At 44.6% G+C, this 9589-nt stretch overlaps 1 non-coding gene across 1 annotated transcript; it reads left to right on the top strand.

The window, feature by feature from the left end:
• Positions 1-5582: 5582 nt before the first annotated feature.
• Positions 5583-5655, top strand: TRNAK-UUU (transfer RNA lysine (anticodon UUU)). The gene has a single exon. It is a non-coding gene; the product is annotated as a tRNA-Lys (tRNA).
• The last annotated feature ends 3934 nt before the right edge of the window (positions 5656-9589 follow it).

Genomic DNA, 9589 nt, shown 5'->3' with positions numbered 1-9589 from the left:
TACTCCATGAGATGGAGCTAATCTTCTGACTGGACTCTTGCTTTTGTGCCTTCTTGCAAGAGAATGGGAAACCTAATGCTTTGAGTTGGGCTTCATTGATGGCTTTACCCGGACGGATCACACGAAGCCGTTTGTGCCAACTAGCTATCTTTCATGGTTCATGGGCTCGGGAGCTAGACCATTAGGAGACCATTCCTTCTTCGTTCGTCCATTAAGCCAAGCGGGAGAAGTCATGCTTTTAGGTGGCTGACTTGCTTGATGTGAGGAGTCTTCTCCATCTCATCTCCGGCTAGTTGAGTGGGAGTTGCATTCCGCTACTATGACAGCAACAGCCGGAACTCTTACCCTTTCAATCGAAGGTGCTGGCTACTCAATCAATTGCATATAGAAAGCCCTTGCTCGGGCACAACCAGACTTTGAGTTTGATTCCTTAGAAAAAAAACAATCTGAAGCCGATGGATGGTCGAGCTTCCGCCCTGCTTCTCTTCGCCTCAGTCTTAGGAAGAGTGGGAGGGGAGCTCTGATCCCTACCATACTCAATCAATCTCGTATCTAAGGAAAGGCTGTTTCCGATCAAGTAGAGTGGCATTCCGCTCTTCTTCTCCGCTTCCTTGCCTTCAACCGGCCTTCAAAGTCATAGTTTTCCCTGCTGGCCATTCATCAGGTTCACTTCTCTGATCTTGGCCTGTGATTAAGAGGAACTCTTTGCCAGTCATAAGGGTCCCTCCTCGGCAGTCATAGTGGCTGCACTCCTTTCCTCTGTCTTTGACTTTGGTCCCAGAGTTTTGAGGCTGGCTTTATTTAGTGGTCGGTCGGCCTTCCTAACATCATGCCTCCGTGGACGGGCGGCATGCTCCATTGTTGGTATTGCACAGTCGGTCCAGCATGAGTAGATCAGTCCGAGTTTAGTCCGAACAGTACGAATATACCGAGTCGAGTAGTAGCCTCATAGAGGAAGACGAGGAGTAGGATCTTCAGTGGATGAGATGTTTATTGAGGAGTAGGCTTAACCATGCGGAGGAGCACCTTAACGTTTTATGCCCGGAAAGTCCCAGTTGGGTAGGTCAAAACTTCCGGTATGGGACAAGCGAAGCGATCGGCCGGTTGGTGAGTCTTTTTAAGCTCGGAAGGAAATGTGCCTCGTACTTCGCGTCAACGATCTTTGTATGTACTGGTCTCGAAAAGCTAAATCCTTTCCCCTTCTTCTTGGGATTATGAGTTCCTGTTCCACTAGAGCTAGACTAATAAAATAAGCCACTCAGATTCGGGTCTTCTCAAACGGTGAAGACTTTAAGGTACCAGGGAAGAAGAATTCCCTATTCAGTTCTTGTTCTTCCGACATCGGATATTGCCCGACTAAAGCGATGTCTCTTGCAATCCTAACCAACATCGCTTCGGTAGCTCAGTTAGCATCAAAGGACACATGGGGGTCTCGAAACGAATGTTTTCGATTAGTAACATGGGGTCGCCCCATACCTTCTTAGGTACCAGCATAATAAGCAGAGACCGAGCTACGATTCCCCAGGGCGAGGGAAAAAGACTGACCCACAGGCTCTACCGACTCCGGTGGAGGGGGTTTGTTTTTTGTCTTTCTGTAATAAGTAAGAGATTCTTAAGGTGCGAAAAGCAGTGAACGCAGTGAACGAGCGAAAGCAGCTCTCTTGATAAGGAGAGGAGCGAAAAGAAGCCAACGCAAATTTCCATGTTTAGAGGCCCTTATACTTTCTTTTTGTGTAACACTAGAAAGAATAAAAACCTAGACCAGTAGTACTAACGAGGGAGAGACCAGACCACCGATAATTAACCAATCCTATGGCCACTATAAAAGCGGTTTTGCGCCTTTTTTCGGGCATTCCCATACGAGTTGCATTCCTGGTATCAAATGATGTCAGAATTGCCACTGTGGATGGGTAAGTCCTTTTGCACTCTTTGGTATCCTAGGGTTCGTTATTGTTTTGATATGAATAACGAAATTCAATGTTTACTCACACCGACCGCGGATTTCCAAGGTGTGCAACCAATACCTGGCTGACTGACTCAGTCGGTTGAGGGAGCTGGAAAGGATGCGTATCCCTGGCGGGTTCCAGCTCGAACGATTGGTCGAACTTTTGGAGGAGGATCGGGAACCAGCTAAGGCACCGTAGCATCCCCTAAAGGCGTAACTGACAGGTTCTGTTCTATCTTCCCCTTCGAGTGATCCCGTACTCCAAAAAAGCAGAGGTGAGGTCCGGAGATTGGCCCTCGAGTGCAAAGGCAGAAGGGAGCTTGACTGCAAGACCCACCTGTCGAGCAGGGATGAAAGTCGGCCTTAGTGATCCGACGGTGCCGAGTGGAAGGGCCGTCGCTCAACGGATAAAAGTTACTCTAGGGATAACAGGCTGATCTTCCCCAAGAGCTCACATCGATGGGAAGGTTTGGCACCTCGATGTCGGCTCTTCGCCACTTTCTACTTTTCTTCTCGGTCAAGCTTATGAAGATAGAGCAGAAGCGAATTCATACCGATGGACTCAAGCTCCTTCTTTAGATGTTACAGCATACCTAGAAGCCAACTTCTTTCTTATCTCATCTCCCAGTTCTCTAATTATGCAATTTCCCGATGCTGAGAGTAGATCAAACCCTTTTCTTTTCACAGGAAGGAAAGACCAGCTCCTGTGGAATAAGACGGAGAGAGGTAAATTGTTTTTTCCGGTCAACCCTCCTATAAGTCATCCTTTGAAGTTATCCTTGTTCTCTCTCTAGGAAGAGTCTTGGTATTGGATCTGCTCGCACCGGCCCGACTAACTGTTCATTCTGTCTTTACCTACTTGAATGCCTCCGTACATTGAAGGAAGCCGATACCTTTCTTTTATTCTCAACTAACCGGCTGACCAACTTGTCCTTCCTACCAGATACATGGCTTACATACCAGGCTCAACATTGTTGGAAAACAATCGAATCGAGTCCTTGTGAATGGGCAGAGCCAGGTGCTCTTATTTTAACGACGGTAAGGACCCATTACTTGCGAAACTACTTCGTATGTCTTCTCTTTTTCTTCTCTTCGAGTATAGGATCAGAAAGAAGCTGATAGAGTCTTAAAGTGGCAACTACTGCCCTGCCCTTTTGTTTTGTATTGTAATAACTTAACTTGTCAAAGCAATCGCTTGTTTTGTCACACTGGCGAAGGGCGGTCAAAAGAAAAGATAAGAGCCACCTAACTAACTTAACTTTAAAGATGAACTTGGTTAGACCGAGCATTGAAAATACGATTATCCAACGAGGTGCCATGGGCAAATCTTTCTAATTCATTCACTTAAAGGCTGGTTCTGAACGCCGCGTAACATCATCTTCAACCAACCTCCACCGTACGTACCTTTCGGTGCGGTCACTAAAGAATTGCTTTTTTTTTTACACTAAACAGCTGCTTATATACGGCTTACTAAAAGACTGACTTTCATTCATTAGGCCAGCATGAAATTAAGAAAGAGAGATGTGCCTAAGGCGGCATGCAAGCAAACTCTGCACGCTAAGAAAAAAGGGGAGATGTTCGCAATTACTACCACAAGAAAGCTGCCCCTATCTCTAAAGGGGCCCATCACTTCGTTCGTACCTTCTTGGCTTAGGCTTCCAACTGAACCAATTTCATTGCCTTGTCGCCCGCCGCTAGCAGAGGAAAAGCGCTTGAAATGAAAAGCGCGCTAAAAAACGTTGCTTCTGTCAGCCTTTCTGTGCAAGAGTCCACCAATTACAGAAGAGAGGATTACCGTACATACAAGAGTCTTCCAGTTCTTACGTAAGCTTTTTCTTACCAGTCAAGTAGTACAACAACTGTATCTTATAGCCCGGCGCGGCGGGTCGCCTTTTGAATTCCGTAGATAGAAGAAACTATTAGATTAGAAGGAGTAGGTGAGTGAGTCCTCACTACCCTGAGCGATTTCGATCACCTAGCAGGACTTTTATTTGGTAGGTAACATCGCATCGCCGAAGCGTATCATCAGATTTGACTTCGAAGGAAGGAACTCGAAGTGAGACGGCACCGTCTTGTGCAACGCAACTACCATTGCGCCTTCTATCATCTTATATCCGGTAGACTTGGTGAAAAAGAGCCCCGACTTATTTCAAGAATTAGAGTTCGACCGCACCCTTTTTGGGTTTTGGGGAGGATAAAGTTCCTTGCCAACTATCGACCCCGATCTCTTTTCATTTGTTTTGGGTATTACCAAACCTAGCCTAGCCTTCGTCAATTACACTAAAGCGGAGCACCCAACTATGGAAGGAAAGGCCCCCCTAAGGGTTAGGTTAGTAAATCCGGCCCGAGACGCGTTCGTTGACAAAACCGCCGTAGGAATAGAGACCTTTCAATAGAACAGAGGCGAACTGATCAACGAGAAAGAGGCCCTACTCACTACAAACGAATACACCACAAGATCGAACTGCACTCATGCCTCTCCTGCATCAAGTTGCCCCCCCTATGTAGTGATTCTATCAATCATGTACGTAGGTAGGCCCTCCATTCTGATTGGTATATCATGAAAAAAGAAAGCCATTTGCACCAGGCGCACTGCTGCCCAGATGTCTTTCTAAGTCAAGTAATGGTGACCCGCCGAAGACTGGAGCCTCATAACATGTTGACGAAGACCTACGAACTGAGGGTTCCATCAGTAGAGGGTACGACTTTGCCTCCCCGAAAGAACCCCGCTCTCTAGCCGACTGATGTCGTTGATCATATAACTGAGAGGGAACGTGTCCACACACATTAGAGGTGAACGATCAGAGATGTCCTCTAATCACCACGATGAGGCTGGTCTGCTCCCTTTTTTAGTAGACTCCGCTATGAATATTCATGAAGAAATGAATGTCGGGCTCTTTCTTTCACTGCTAACCCTCTTAATGCTGATACTTTCTGTTTCGTCGATCCCCAAGCTTGTGGTCCTCCTTTGAGTGTGGGTTCAATTGGATGAATCCATCAAGTCAAGGTCAACGTATGTAGCAGCAAGGATGGTGCATCGCCTATTTTTTTTCTTGTTCTTGCTCGGGAGCCAAAACCCGCCTGATACCTACTGTACTGGACCTTCGACCAGGCATTCTACCCTTGTCGAATCGGAACCAACCACCACTGCATTACGCTCGAACAGTTGAGCGGCCGCCGGCCGGCAACTTCCGTACACAGATATAGATTCATTCTTCGTACCTGGTCCAACATCATAACCCTTCGCGGGTTGGTCAGAAGTCAGTCTTGTTTGGTAAGATGGAATTGGACAAAGAAAAGAGAGAGAGTGCTCGACCGGAACAACGGGCAACAAAGACCGTAATTACATAGAAAACAGCTCCTCCCCTTATTCGTCTTTAAGGCTTTAAGGCAAACCGAACCGTATGGCGTCTGGAAAGAAAGAGACCTCACCTTCTCGTAGATGGTGTCAGTAAGAGCCAGTTTTTTATCCCCCGTTGACCTTCTTTTTTAGATAGAATCTTCAATGAGTGGAAAGAAGCAACCTTACTAAGAAAGGTGCTTGTTGAGTAAGGCCGAGAGCCCAAGCCCCTTTTGAGAAGAAGAGGGGCTGCCCTCTTTTCCGCACCAATCCTTATTTACTACTACATCTTTTTGGGGGTGTATAGCTCAGTTGGTAGAGCATTGGGCTTTTAACCTAATGGTCGCAGGTTCAAGTCCTGCTATACCCAAATCTACCTTACACTATAGCAAGATTTTTAGAGTCCTAAGTTTTTCGTGGGCGTGGGCTTAGTCTAAAACATCATCATTATTTACATCCTTATTTGGTGCGTAGGGTGACGTCTTTTCAAATGAGTGATTGTTCTAGTTCAACTATGATTGTAGTTTACTCTAGATCTAATGAGTTTTGTTGACGACCTCGCGTACCCATTTTCTATAGGCAGGCTGTTGATGGGAATTGCATTTCCGTGGTTGAGATTCGATTCAACCATGTCAGCCATACCCTGAACTTGGTTAACCGGAACACCATAGTGAAAAGTTGTGCGTAGGGGTGGTTATAGAGAATAGAATATATTCTATATATTCTATTCTTATTATATAGTGAAAAAAAGTTCCTCTAAGCTCTTTGAATCAGCGTAGGGTGGGTATACATAATTAGAAAACAAACATCATTATTCTTTTGAATAATTGTCACTTACTTCTTTCATAAAGAAGGTTCGTAGGCGGGTATAGAATGGATTTCCTACTTCTGGGCGTAGGGTGACTTCTTTTTACTTTTTGTTCAACTATGATTGGTAGTAAACCTCAAGTTTTACACTTTTAGCTACGAGCATCACTTGGTATTTATTATTAATAATGTCAAACTTGAGAGGCTTAGTAAGAATATCTGCAATTTGATCATGCGACTTCACATACTTGAGCTGCACCTCCTTGTTTGCAATACAACCTCTAAGAAAATGATATCGTGTGTCAATGTGCTTGCTTCGGTTATAGAATACTGGATTCTTTGCCAAATCAGCACTTGCTTCCTTCTGTGCCATTTTCAGCTCCTTTATTAAATTTCTAAGCCAGATTGCATGACAAGCACACGATGTGGCAGTAACATATTCAACTTCACATGTGGAGAGCGTCACAATCATTTCTTGGAAAAAAATGTAAAATATTTCTAAGATAGAAAACAAAGCCAGTAGTACTTTTTATATCATCCAAGTCTCCAGCCCAATCACTATCACAACAACCCAACTTATTAGAGATTGAATAGAATAACCCGTAATCAAGCAAGTGGACCCTTACCCTTGATATAGCGTAGCGGAGAATCCTCTTGGTTGGCTGTCTTCAAATGAGTCATGGTAGATGTCTCCATGAAGCGACTAACTAGCCCAACTCCAAAGAGAAGATATGGCCGTCAAATATCGTAAACTTCCAACTAGGCTCTTGAATAGCGTTGGATCAACCCAACCTGTTCTCCATTTTCATGCTTTGACAGCTGCCTGTGATAGGAAAAAGAAAACTTGATCAGATAGTTCGTGCGGGGCATTTCCCACCTCGCCTTTGATCTTTCCCTTATCGTGTAGGTCAAGCTAGAAAAGCATCATTGGACCGACAGCTGACAAGCAAACCTTACATTCTTATGTCTACATCGCTTCTCTCTTTCTCACCTCACATTGACCGGAAAAAGGTTGAGAATGAGCATCCCATGGAACAGCCATAGCTTTCACCTTCCTTCTAGCAGTCAGCTATGGAACTCAGGCAGCAAAGGTTCGAGCAGGATGGCGGTTAGTCTTTCTCCTCTCTTTCGGGTGGGCAGCGGGAATAGCTCTTCTAGCATGGATTGACCAGAGACTGGGAGTAATCATCATCTATGTCCATAGTAGTCATCCAGCCGGAAAGACCACTTAGCGTAGTGGAATAGGAAATAGAATAGAGCGTCGAGCATAGCTTTCATGTCACCAGCAATCCATTTTTCGTTTATTGGGAGACTTAAAAAGCTTTGTCAAGCATACATGATTGTCACGTCGATCGACAGTTGAGAAATCCTATCTTCGGGGCCCTCACTTTAGGGCTATCTTTCACCGTTGACAGACATGGTTCAACGTGACAGGTATGTTTCCTCAAGAAATAGATGACTCAATTCTATCTGGTATGGGAAAGGAGAACTCCATTTTACTTGGCAGGTTGACTACTGCTGCGGGCGAGCAACTTTATAATATAAGTGGATTACTACTATAGGTATTCGGACTGATTAACTTATCAGTACAGATCTGCTTTTCTTATCTTCTACGCCGTAAAGGGCCCAATCACTAACCAGGAGGTGGTGTTCATCAAGCCCTCTCTGTAATAAGAGATGCGCTAGCTAGGATCTAGACTTAGATAGTAAGAAGTCTCATAGTGCTCATGTGGTACCTAAGGTAGGTATCTCGTGAGTAAGATTCCCCTCTGAGAGAAAGTAAACTGAAATGAAAGAAGACTTATCCAAGAGTGAGGAAAAGGAACCTTGTAACCTCCTTTCCTTCTCTTATGATATTTCTTAGTAGCAATCGGTGATTAGAGCATTTCCTATTTCTTTATGCTCGTTGGGACTCCATTTGGGCTTTTTTTCTTTCGGGACAGCTCTCACTGGAACACTCGCTGTAACAAGGGACGAAAGCACTTCACCTGAACCGCTTTAGATAGCTCCAACTAAGGGGAAGCACTGATTAGAATAGCCCAGCCCGATAGAGCTAGCCCGGAAAGTTTTTGCTGCTGCCTTTCCTAAGAAAGAGGGGTGAGGTATGAGAGACTTCCACAGGTTTTGGCTTGGCTTTGGGTGACATCTAAGGCTACTTCGGAGAATGGGGAATGTCTGTTCTTCGGTCTTCCTTCTCTATTCCCTCTTTCGAAGACGATGAGCAACCTTACTTTGCTTCCTCTTCTGTTGTGCAGTAAATGCATGCATCTATGAAAGTGGTTGACAGGTTCTCTGGTGCATTTTATTCCATGCAATAAGACCTCAGATGCATCACATGTGGCACGCTTGTTTTTTAGGGAAGGGAAGTGATTTGCATCTTCCCATCTTATTAGGTGCTGGTGGAATAGTGGAATAGAGTCAAACTTAGTGGCCTGTAGAGTCAGCTGTATCGGCCAGGCTGTGGAGCACTGCTTTCATTTCTAAAGTAAAAAATTATTTGAAGTAGGGCCGTGACTTCTGAGTAAAAGTCTTACTCATCATTGCTCTCGTCATCTGCTTCTGGGCCAGACAGTGAGATTACTGACGGCCTCCTCCTTTCCAGTACACTTTCTATAGTCTGTCTGTGTGTCAATCTCGGTGATGACGGGGCTGGCTTGGCTTGGCTGATGCTTTCTTAAAACCACCAATATAAGCATAATATGGATATGGAGCCGAATAGAGAAGATTTAAGGGCTGTGGAAAAGAAAGAAAATGAGACATTCAAGGAGTATGCACAAAAGTGAAGAGATAAAGCTGCTCAAGTAATTCCACCTTTAACTGAAAAAGAAAAATCCCTAACCTTGAAGCCTTTAAATAATGGATCTAATAGGGTCTTGATCACAAGTCATTTGAGAGTTGAACACAAAATTTTTCCTCCAATGCCATAGACTCCCAATTGTGATACCAAAAATGGAACTTCAATCATATTTTTGTAAATAGACCAAAGGAATGGCGAGTTAGATTCGTATTCATCCAACTGTAAATGTCACCCTGAAAGAAAATTTTATTCATCCTCCACCCAAAGTAATTACTACCTAATAACCTTTGCGAAAGAACAATCCCTGAGCACGCACATGGGTAACCGTTTCCCTCTCAACATGGCACTAAATGCTTGGACGCGAGTATCCTGGAAAGGTTTGATTCAAAGAGACGGGTATCCATTCCGAAGAGCTTGTTCTCCTTCCCCTATGGTCTTGATCCTTTCCCTAGGTACTGCTCCACGGTACCAGATGTGAGTGAAGGGCTTTGCTCTAGGTCTATCTGCCCCAGATAAAAGAGATGTATAGTATGCCTCACTCGGTCAATGATGAAAAAAAATCTATAAATAAGATAGTCGCACATGGTAATACCCTATCTGAAGGGTTCTCGATAAGACCATAGAGTAGTAGCCAAACCAACTGACATAGCTAGATCATCCTCAAAAGAAGAGACTTCCTTTCGCTCTCAAGTGAAAGTAT

Source organism: Euphorbia lathyris, chromosome 7 (genome assembly GCF_963576675.1).
Source record: "Euphorbia lathyris chromosome 7, ddEupLath1.1, whole genome shotgun sequence".
Lineage (NCBI taxonomy): Eukaryota > Viridiplantae > Streptophyta > Magnoliopsida > Malpighiales > Euphorbiaceae > Euphorbia > Euphorbia lathyris.
The sequence above is the reverse complement of the archived record's forward strand: the minus strand, read 5'-3'. Positions and strand labels throughout refer to the sequence as shown.